The sequence below is a fragment of the Panthera onca genome, chromosome C1 (genome assembly GCF_046562875.1).
Source record: "Panthera onca isolate mPanOnc1 chromosome C1, mPanOnc1 haplotype 2, whole genome shotgun sequence".
NCBI lineage: Eukaryota > Metazoa > Chordata > Mammalia > Carnivora > Felidae > Panthera > Panthera onca.
Window position 1 is genome coordinate 24,881,277 of NC_138346.1, and position 12,529 is coordinate 24,893,805.

Below are 12,529 nucleotides of genomic sequence, written 5' to 3' on the forward strand. Positions count from 1 at the left end.
AGACACAGAATCGGAAACAGGCTCCAGGCTCTGAGCCATCAGCCCAGAGCCCGACGCGGGGCTCGAACTCACGGACCACGAGATCGTGACCTGGCTGAAGTCGGAGGCTTAACCGACTGCGCCACCCAGGCGCCCCTCATTCTTTTTGTTTTTAACTTTTGAGGGTTGGGCTATATAGTCTCTAAACTCTGACACTTCATGATTTTGTGATTGTACTAAATCTCCCTTTCTTCCTTAAAATCATAAAATAATACTATTTTATAACATTTTTGATATCACAAAAAGGAATGGGTTCTGGCAGGAATCACACGGTGTGCTTTTTTCACGCCATGGGGAGAACGTGTGTGTCTGTTTTAAATTGTTACTTTTGAGTAGCTAAAAAAAGTGATATACAACATTGCAGAATAAAAGTTCATGGAGATATGATGAACTTTAAAAAAAGGTGTCATGGTTTTAAAAATGATAAACATGGCTGTTTGGGGGAATTTTACATATTGGGTGTAAGTTGAGAGATTTGTGTGGATCTCTCATCTCTTGGAGGCCCCTAAGCCTAGATTACCAGGGTAAATACTGTAATACTAACTTATGCCAGCATGAGCCATTGGCATACTGTGCCAGATGGCTGGCAACCTTGAGCGAGAAAGGAGTAGTGTATATTCCCTCTTGCCCATGTGAAATTCCTTATTTAACTAAAATGGAATGGCAGTATTTAGAATAATGATGAACATTGTTGAAGGTAATTAGCTGGTTGACTAACTCCAGGTTCACGTGGTATTAATTCGAGATGTTCTTTCACAGACTTAAATCTCTTCAGAACATGGCCTGACTTTGCCCTCTATATTCTTACTGGCTTACTACCTCAGTGTCCTTATAAATGAATAAGCAAACGTACAAAACAAAACGATGAATGCTGTAGCCAGGATATTTTACTCTTTGAAGGCCAGAGTTAGGATATTGTTTACAATTTTTTTTCATATATTATGGAGGATTGAATTGCCTCTGATTTTCTGGATAAGACCTCCTAATAGAAAAGTTTAATTTGTGCTTCAGATGTTATTAATTAAAGACATGCAAAAATGAAATACTTACCAACTGAAACTCAAAGTAAGTCCTGTAATTATATACAACTTAAAAAAAAAAAAAGGTTTTATGCCAATATTTGTAAAGCAGTTCTTCTTAGCAATGCAGTTTGAGATCACAGCAAACAACTGTTTGATTTCTCTAATATTGATTTTGATAATAATCATGTCACATGATGTCACAGAGGCAAACTGATATAATTAAGCATTCAGTAAATTGAGTTATAAATTTTTTTCTTAGCCCATTTACAAAGAGATCTTAATCTTTTTGTATGTGTAGTCATGATGCATATTGGCTCAAAATTCTGACTTAGGTTATAAATGCATCAAATGGAGTCTACTTTTATTGAGCATTTATTATATTCTGGGACCTTAGTGCCTTATGCATATTGTCTCATTCAGTCTTCACAAAAATACTAGTAGTATCATTTTATAGACTAAGATATGGAAGTGTAAGTATATTAAGAAAATTATCTAGGCTCAGCAACATGACAAGTGTCTTAAATTTAAAACTAGTTCTTTATGATTCTGAAGCTTGCGTTTTATTTTTTAGGTTTATTTTTGAGAGAGAGCAAGAGTGGGTACAGGTGCAGGCATGGGTGGGGGAGGGGCAGAGAGAGAGAGGGAGAGAGAGACTCCCAAGCAGGCTCCACGCTGTTAGCATGGACCCCAATGCAGGGTTCGATCTCAAGAACAAGGAGATCATGACCTGAGCGGAACCAGGAGTTGGATACTTAACCCACTGAGCCAGCCAGGTACCCGCTGAAGCCCATTTTTTAATGGCTCTGTTAAACTACTCCCAAACCTAATTGATGTGTTAATAGCAACGTGGTTGTCACTGTGAGAATTGGAATAGTTCCTTCTTTTTCCCTTGGAAATTTATACTCGGATGTGTGTTGTCTGCTTAGCATTTCCCTGGCCACCCTCTATAGACATGTTTTACAATACCATCATATTATCCACATTTTGATTCAAATTAAATTGCCTGCTCTTTTATATGAGGATGGAGTTCTCTGTCTTATTTTCCTCCTGTATTCCTAATACGGGATACCTGACTCAATAAATATTTGTTGAATGAGTGAACACATTTAAGCTGAGTTTTAAAGGTTAGATAACAATTGGCTTTGCAAGGATGTCAAGGAGCTTTGATGAGTGGTGACAGATGTTAGAGATGTGTATTTTGAGTTTGGCTCTCTCAACTCCAGAGAGGGCCCCTTTGTCTTTAGATAAATTAAAATATAGATCTTGTCCTTCTCAGGCTGTTGCATAATAGAGCTAGTATCCATTGCCTTTCTTTCTGTCAAAGTCAAGAGTCAGTGCAAATTATATTCTATCATTCAAAGTAAGAATACAACTATGCTTTAATTTTCCTCAAGCCATTGATTGCTAATTGTCTGATGTTACCTATCTCTTTAGTGTGTGTTCATTGTGCTATGGAACAGATGTTTCGATATGCAGTGTCTTAACATATACAGGAGAGGAGTGTTGCATGGCATGTTTAAAAGTAAAAGAAAGAAATCTGTGGTTACTTTTTAAAACGTAGAGGAGGTATAAGGTTATAATAGTGTGAACTCTTGCTTTCATGCATTTTGATTGGTTTACTTGTGTAAAAAACTAAATGATAGGACTTTTTGATAGCTGAGAATTTTATAAATGTTGTGGATCATATCTGAGTGAGCCCAGAAAATCATATAGTACGTGCAATCTGTTATATTGCAATAAGGAAAAATGAGAACCATTATGGTAGAGACAGCTTTATAGGAAGAATACCAATAAATAGAAGTTTAACAGCCTTATTTGAGTTCCTATACAACCTACTTTTCACCTTTTTACATTCATTCAAATACCTAATTCTGAATGGAGATACTAATTCTCCTGAAGGGATAAATCTTTCATGGCTTCTTTGATTCATAATGTTAAAAACAATTAGATCAATTGTTTTTTAAGACTAGTTTAATGAATGCATTGGAAGATAAAAAATCAACCCACTCTCCTTATAGGATTGGCAATAGTACATGAAGAAATAACATACATCATTCTAAAGAAAATTATTACATTAATAGTAAATTAATGAAAATGTTCTCATGCATAAAATGAATAATATAAACAAATTCACTATTGGTACATCATATAAATACTGAATTTTTACATCTCACACACACAAACACACACACATATACACAAAATCTGAGGTAATAGGTAATAAACTTTTACTTATGGAGTCCTTGGATTCTGTTGTGAAAAGGATGAGTTGAATAATTCACATCAATAAAAAGGAGGAAAAGATATTATACATAAAGATTATCATAAAATAATATTCTCATTGCTTTATCTATCTGAGATCTATATATGATACAACTGTAACAGTCTTCCACAAATGAAGTGGAAACTTACAACACAAGTATTTTGACCATAACACCAGAGCAAATCTTTTTTTATTAACTGAGTTGAACTTTAAAATTATGTTATGACCAAAAATCAATAAAGAGAAACTGATTTAAGTTCATCCAAGTGTGAAGGGGTTTATTACTAGTGCTACATCACTCTAATGATGTTCTCTTAAAAATTTGTTTTTGTGATATATTGCATCTATTATTGCTAAAAGGATAAAACTGCAAAGCAACCTTGGACATTAATAAATCAATTTAAGAAAAGTAGGCAAATAGCCAAAGGAAAAGTAAAAAATCAGTATAGAGGTTTTAAATGTTAGGTAGTTATAATATATGCAAAGTATGCCATATCAAATTACTAATGAGAATTTCCTTCACAGGAATTTAAGTAACAAAGTATTGTCCTTATTAGTGACTTCACAGCATGCAGATAGGTAATACTTCTAAAGCTTGTTTTCCTTTATAACCTTCAAGGTTAAAAAAAAACAAAAAACAAAAAACAAAAACAAAAAAACTGCTATATATAAAAAGTAAAAAAACCAGAACAAAACCCTACTATATAAAAAAAAGCAACTAATGTTGTGTGAGCTGAATTTCAGAAATTATTATTCCTCATGTTCTTAGTCCTATCCATACTATTTAGAATAGTACAGGCTTTGTTAAAAATATTAAGAAATCATAACTCACTTTTTACATTTTGTAAAAAGTGAACCTTACACTACAGAGAGCTTATATGATGAAAAAATGGCAATTTTAGTCCTTGCTAAAATAATTCCCTTAGGCTTTTCATCCTTTATCTTTTCTCAGTAATTTTTTTCCACGTATATATTTATTTACTCACTTTCTCCTAATGGATATTTGGACTGTGACATATATATACATACATATATATACATATATATGTATGTATATATATGTATGTATATATATATCTTATATAATAGAATGCTTAGGGTAAATGTGATTATTGATTTCACGTATCACATACAAATAGAAGATTGTTCAAATCCTAAGTATTCATCTCTGTGAATTTCCACAAACTAGGCACACTATCTAATCACCTCCCAAATCAGGTAAACAAAATATACAAACACTGCAAAGTCTTGTCTTGCACCCACCACCACACTCCTCTTTTCCCCCAAAGTAACCATAACCTGACTTTAACACCAAATGTTAATTTTGCTTGTTTGGACAAAATATGGATTCATAAAATATGTATTCTTTTGTTTCTGGATTAATTCACTCAGCAGTATATTTGTGAGATTCAATAGTTATTTCAGTAATTTCCCTTGGTGTATAGCCTCGTTTATGTGACTATGTCGTAATTTATTTATTGATTGCACTGTTGCTGAACATGGAATGGTGGCCAGTACAAACACAAGTAGAGCAATGAACATTTTGCATATGCTTTTTGGTGCACATATGTGGCATTTCTATTGGGATTAGATGTCAGAGTAGAATTCCTGAGTTACAGGTTTGCTCATCTTTAGTAGGAAAATGTCTTTGTTAAAGACTTTTCCAAAGTGGTGATATACATTTACACTTCTACCAACAGTGCACAGGAATTCCAGTTGTTCTTATTGTACATTTTGGCCAACCCCTGATATCATCAGGTTTTGTTGTTGTTGTTGTTTTCTTTATTTGTTTCTTTTATGTCGGGGGGTATGTTTATTTAATATCCACCATTTTGTGGATATGTAGTGATATCTCATTGTGGTTTTAAAATATATTTTCATAGTTATTAATGAAATTTAGAAATCTCTATATACTTACTGGCCACTTGTATATCTTTTATGAAACATCATGATACACACACACACACACACACAATGAGGAATAAATAGATAAAGTAAGTCAGGTGAAAATAAGAATAGGAAAACCTAATTCAAAGCCAATGGCAAATTTATTATCAATGACTACTCACTTTTAAAGGATGGGCTACAAATTTGTATTAAGCTTCCTAGAAGTCAGAAAGAAAGGAGAGATATACAATAAATTATTCATTTCATGCCTTTTCTTGGACGAAGTCCTATGAAAAATTTATTTCATGGATTTTTATAAAGGTGAAACTATAAACAACATTCTCAACAACATTCCTGAAACAAGCAAAATGGCAAGTTCAATTAATTAATTCTCTTAGTATTCTTCCATGCAAGTGCATGGAAGAAATATTACTTGCATTAAGTTTTGTATACATAGTTATGTAGGTCTCTAGACAGCCATTGAGATATGAGCATATGAACTTATGCAAAAAAGACTATATTCCTAAATATCATGTTATTACTATAAATATCAATTAGCAATCTTACAATAATGTACATAAGTACAGCAACTATATAAGACAATTTAGTCTATGTCTCTAATTATATTTAAAAACTGTGCTGACCAACAGAGTAGCCACTAACCACATGTAATTATTTAAGTTTAATTTAGTTAAAATTATATAAAACTAAAAATTTAGTTTCTTAGTTGCATTAGACATAATTCAATTGTCACTAGCCACAGGTAGCTTTTGTGACTATACTAGGCAGCACATAAATAAAACATTTCAATTATCACAGAGAGATCTATTGAATAACATTATTTTAAAGCTTTAAAAGAATGTTTCTTATAATTTACAAAAATGCTGTGTTAATTGGAACATTTAACTTAAACAATCTATTATCTGTTGGTACCAGATAAAATGTGTCATGTATCTAATTGGAAGGATTAAGAATTAAAAGGTTTATGTGATTGAAAGATTGCTCTTGGATCAGAAAACCTCAATTTTAGTCTCAACCCTGTCTTTACATTGGCTCTGTGATTTAAGGAAAATCCTCAGTGTCAATCAAATTTAGTCTTACCTTTTGCATAACAAATGGATTAACCTACAGACTCCAAAAGAAATCTGAATTCTCTGAATTTCTTTTATCATAATCTTGCATCCAAATGAATGACAGCATAAAGATCATTTAAGGAATTCTGATGCTTTCGATAGAAAAAAAAATCCTCTGAGTTTAAAGACAGAGTCCATCAAGTCTTAAAGATAACAAACAGCAGGGTTCTTAGGAGAAAGAGGCATTCTTCTTGCAGTTAAAACAACACTGTTGAAATATTAGTTGGTTCTTTCAGATATTACAATTTTACCCATTTAAGAATACCTGACAAAGATATTAAGAACATGAAAGAGTTTGTTTCAATCTGACTCCAAACTGTAATCTGAAGGTGAGGTCAAGTGTACACATTTCAACAAAAACATTTTGTCTCCAGATTCAATTATATTCATCTTAAAGATATTAGTTCTGAGATTTAAAAATAATGAAAACGGGCGCCTGAGTGGCTCAGTCAGTTGAGGATCTGACTCTTGATTTCGGCTCAGGTCATAATCTCACATTTGTGAGATCGAGTCCCATGTCTGGCTCTGCACTGAGCACAGAGCCTGTTTGGGATTCTCTCTTTCCCTCCCTCTCTGTCCCTCACCCTCTCATGCTCTCTCACAATAAATAAATAAACTTATTAAAAAATAAAATAATGAAAACAGTGATTTTGGTATATTTCATAACTGAAACTTTTTAATGATATAAATTTTTATGTTGCTGACTTATTGACAACATTGCTGAAAGTGATGTGGAAACAAAAGCTTTGACTAATGATATGAAACCATTCTATTATATTCAGGTATGCTCTCTCTATTTAGTCAGCATTACTGAAGTATAATTGATATATAAAATAATAAGATATTTAAAGCATACATCATGGTGATTTCATATATGTATATATTATGAAAAGATTCTCCCAATCTAGTTAAAACATCCATCACCTCACATATTTATCATTTTTGTGCATATGTGAGAACATTTAAGTTTTACTCTCTTGGCAGATTTCAGCCATACCATACAATCTTATCAACTATTGTCACATGAGGCCCTCAGACCTTACTTATTTAAAAGTGTGTACACTTTTATCAACTTCTGTTTCTCTCACCCTCCAGCCTCTTGCAACAATTTTTCTACTCTCTATTTCTTAGAATCTGATTTTTTAAAAATAAATTCTACATATAAGGCGGGGTGCCAAGGTGGTACATTCGGTTAAGTGTCCGACTTCTGCTCAGGTCATGATCTCTCGGTTCGTGAACTCAAGCCCCGTATCGGGCCTGTGCTGACAGCTTGGAACCTGGAGCCTGCTTCAGATTCTGTGTCTCACTCTTTGTCTGCCCCTGCCCTGCTCACACTCTGTCTCTCTCTCTCAAAAAGTGAATAAACATTAAAAAAATATTTTAATAAAGCCTACATATAGGCAACACCATGCCTATTGTCTTTGTCTGGCTTATTTCACTTAGCATAATGCCTTCATGGTCTATCCATGTTGTTGTAAATGGCAGGATCCCCTTCTTTCTCATGGCTGAATGATATTGTGTAACATATGCACCACATTTTCTTTATCCATTCATCCATTGATTGACATTTAGGTTATTTTCATATCTTGGCTATTGGGAATGCTGCTGCACTGAACATGGGAATGTGGATATTCTTCAATAATCTGTTTTCATTTCCTTAGGATATATAGCCAGAGGTAGGATTGTTGGACCATATGGTAGTTCTATTTTTAATATTGTGAGGAATCTTCTTCTTGTTTTTCATACAGGCTATACCAATTTATTTTCCTACCAACAGTCCACAAGGTATCCCTTTTCTCTACATTGTCAGCAATATCTGTTATCTCTTTCCTTTTTAATGATAATCATTCTAAGATGTAAAATGATATCTTAACATTTTATTTTATTTTTTGAGAGATAGAGTGTGAGCAGGGGAAGGGCAGAGAAAGAGGGAGACACAGAAACCAAAGCAGGTTCCAGGCTCTGAGCTGTATCAGCACAGAGCCGGGTGTGGGGCTAGAACCCATGAATGCGAGATCATGACCGGAGATGAAGTGGGATGCTCAACCGACTGAGCCACCTGAGTGCCCCAATGTAAAGTGATATTGCGATTTTGATTTGCATTTCCCTGATGAGTGATGATGCCATATGCTTCCTCTTGGCTGGCCAGGTCTGAAATAACCTGAGTTCTCTTCTCACAAAAAGGTGTCACAGTTGTCTCTTTATGTAGAAGCTGGATAGGTGAGCGATGTCTTCAACAGTCAAGTGCATACTTGACTGTGGGCGGACAACCACAGCAGTGAAAGAGCATTTTCCACAAAGACAAAGAAAAAAAAGGCTTAAAATGTCATAGTAGAAATGTTACCCTGAAGAATTCTCAGTAGACCTTGGGAGGGCAAATTTAGTTTTCATGGTGTCAGTTGCCCCTGAATAGGAAAGAGTTCTGGCTATCTGCAAATTGCCAATTTTTATTCTTCATCAGATGAGATTATGTTATGTTGATTTCATGCATTTGGCACAGATGCTGCCAGACCAGCCCCCAAGACTCAAGACTGGGGCTGAGTTAAGTGGGAGTTGTTGTGAGATGGGATAAGTGCTCTCTGCAAGCAGAACTTCCCCTCTGCTCTGCACAACAACTTCTGATGGTGCCTGCCTCCTTCACTCGCACACGGTGGAGTTCCCAGAGAGAAGATGGAGCCCTGCTACGTGTTGTAGAAGGGAATGTCCAGGCCTAGCTTGTCCATGAAGAGTTGGATGGTGTCATCACACTTCCCATGGAGATTTAGGGCAGCCCAGTCATCCTTCAAGGTCTACTGCAAGTTCACAACACAGAGTGTGGACCTCCAGCTGGGGAGCTTTATCACATACCAGAAGCAAGAATACTTTTTATTTTAAAATGTTTATTTATTTTTGTAAGAGAGGTGAGGAGGGGCAGAGAGAGGGAAACAGAGACTCCCAAGTACGTTCCACACTGTCAGTGCAGAGCCTGATGCCAGGCTCAACTCATGAACTACTAGATCATGACCTGAGCTGAAACCAAGAGTTGGACGCTCAACCGACTAAGCGACCCAGGCACCCCAAGGATACTGTTTTAGAAGACTTAAGGTAGAACCTAAACACAGGATTGTGTCTGTTTTGGTGGCAGCTACAATGGCCACCTCCCAATTCAGAAGCTTCCCCAAAATCTCCCTCTCCCAGAAGGCACAATATTGCCCCATTGCTGGGTCCCTCACTTGTCACAGACCGTCAGTGCAGATCAGTGCCAAACTGAGTATAGAGGGAACAGACCTCAGTGTAATAATAAAATAAATCTACCTTAAGACTGTAACATATAAACTCTGCATAAGTTGCCGTCTGTACCAATCCTTCCCAAACTCTTCCAGAAAATTCAAGAGGAAGGAACACTCCCAAACTCATTTTACAGGGCCAGTATGACTCTGTTACCAAAACCAGACAAGGATCCTACAAGAAAAGAAAATTACAGGTCAATATCCCTTATAAACGTAGACACAAAAATCCTCAACAAGAGATTAAAACCACATTCAACAATACATGAAGGGATTATGGCCCTTTAAATTAAATTACCATGATCTAGTGGAATTTATTCAAGGGAAGCAAGGATGGTTCAACATATGCAAGTTAATCAACAGCATAGATTACATTAACAAAATGGAGGATAAAAAACCTGTATGTCCATCTCAATAGATGCAGAAAAAGCATTTGACAAAATGCAACCTTCATTCATAATAAAAACTCCCAACAAACTGAATTCTCTGTTTGTTGATGGGCTGCTCTCATGGCCTTTTGGCTAGAAACCTTATTTGAAATCCTGAGGAATATAGCTAAAACTCAAAATGAAACACAATTAAATAGCCTGTAGACTTTACTAAATGTGGTTACAGAGTTACCATACCACAGACTTGGAGTCTAGTGATTATGTCCATCACCCTACTTTAAGGAAATCTTAACTATTTGTTCCATAAAATTATTTTTACTTCAGAAATTGAATGAGTACATTTATATTTGTAGTTTTCATACAGTTACTCTAGCCTCTTAATCCTATTGATTGCATAAGAAAATATAAACATTTTCAATTATGTAGGTCCTATATTAGTCTTTGGGATGATGTAAGAGAGCTTTTCAATTATTCTAATATCTTTAAACTGCTCTTCTAGATAAAATCTAATTTTTAAAATAAAATCTACTTTTAGAACTGTTCTCATTACACACATGCAATTAAAGCAAGTTCCTATTAAATGTCTACTAACATCTAAGACAACTGTTTACCACTAAGCCTTCCTAAATAAAACATGGATCTACCTACTATTTATGCCCCAACTCTCCTCTGCAAGGAGGTTTTGTTAAATCATTCAATATTATGCATACTATATTATATTATAAAATGTCAACTATATGCCTGGCTCTGAGTTAATTACTAAGGACACAGTGATCAGGAAGATACAGTCAGTTTTCAGGGAAGGCTGATATTGTCACTGAGTAAGTCAAGTGTTCTGCAGCACAAGGGCCTATGTAAAATATTATTAACAGGAGCATCTGCCCGTCAGTGTGTGTGCACGTGTGTGTGTGTGTGTGTGTGTGTGTGTGTGTGTGCGCGCATGTGTGCATGTGTGTGTTCATTCCCTCTCCAGTGAAAGCTTTTTTGCAGAAATAGTGCTTAAATGGATACTTGAGGGTTGAGTGGAAGTTAAGACTGAGAAGCAGAGATACTCATGAAAGCTACAGTACTACAAGCATCTTAGAATAAAAAAGTAAATGATATGTTTAAGGTGTAGAATTTATAGCACATAATGAGTAATTAGATTGGGGAAGTTGGGAGAGGAGTCAAGGATGACCATCACTTTGTTGATTTGGAAAACAGAGTGGGTGGAGATGCTAGTCATTGAAAGAAGGATCACATAAGGAGAAAAAAAATAGGTTGAAAGTAAGAAGCAAGTGACACACTTTGCTTTGGACCTGATGAAAAAGAAGGAGAGTGCTTGAGGGTACGTGTGCATGTGGTGAGAGAGAGAGAAAGAGAGAGCGAGTGCAAGCTCTCTACTGCTGCTTCTTATAAGGACACAAATCCTGTGGGAGGAAAGCCCCACCCAATGACCTCATTTAATGTCACTTTCTTATACTTCTGATAGGCTCTGTCCCTAAATAAAATCACTTTGGGGGTTTAATATATGAGTTTGGGGATGGGGGGCACAATTCAGTCCATTGCACCACTAATAAGTGAGAAGGTCAGAATTTTAACCCACACAGTTATAATACTAGCATGCAGTCTCTGAACCTCTAGTATCTGTTTTGTATCCTTAAAAGTAAACCAACAAAAGTACTTAGTATAGAATGTTGGAGAAATATCATAAGATACTGTTTTCTCTAAAGTGGCAGAACAAACATTATATTAAAATTTACCTAGACATATAATCAAAGTAGCCATTTTCATTATGACTTGGTAACTTAATTTCTTTTGATATCAAATAAATAGCATGTATACACTGAGATAAAGAAGTAATATGCATTTAAAAATGGTTATGATTCATGTCTGGGTATGTAGTCTGTATTGCCGTTAAATTAGAAGAATGTTTCATTACAGAAAATTCAGTTACACAGAGTTCATCTGAGTTGTACATTTCAAATGTCTGTGGCAACAATTTTATTTCCATAGAAGGGTTTATGAATTTTTATGTAAAGAAATTATGGGGTCAGGAAATCTCCAATGTAGCACAGATGCTATCACAGTTGAGAAAATGAAAAGGATCTAAAATGTTTCTTGTATATTCTGATATACATGTAGACCTAAATTTAACCTAATAAAATACATAGGAATTAATCGGGAATATTTTTTCTGTGTTCAAAATTATTTTGAAACTTTATTTGCAAAGTTTTCTGACGTATAATAGGATCAGAGAGAATAAAGATATTTAAGCTATGTATTTATAAATAAAGGTATTTTTCATCTAAATTATGAAATAAGAAGGATAGGTACATTTTTCCCCTTTATATGAGCAGTTATCTATTTAATGCCAGAAGTGTTACAGTATTGTTCAAAGTGATGCGGTTGCTCTTGGCATATTTTGTCAGTTTGTCTTTTTAATTTTTTTTTAAGTTTATTTATTCTTGAGAGAGAGAGGGAGACAGAGCACGAATGGGGAAGGGGCAGAAAGAGAGGCAGGAACAGAATCTGAAGCAGGCTCTAGGCT

General features: G+C 35.0%; 1 protein-coding gene across 4 annotated transcripts in view; it reads left to right on the plus strand.

Moving 5' to 3' along the window:
- Positions 1–12,529, plus strand: part of ERBB4 (erb-b2 receptor tyrosine kinase 4) — a 1,144,263-nt gene that overhangs the window by 330,296 nt on the left and 801,438 nt on the right. The window lies entirely within an intron of this gene.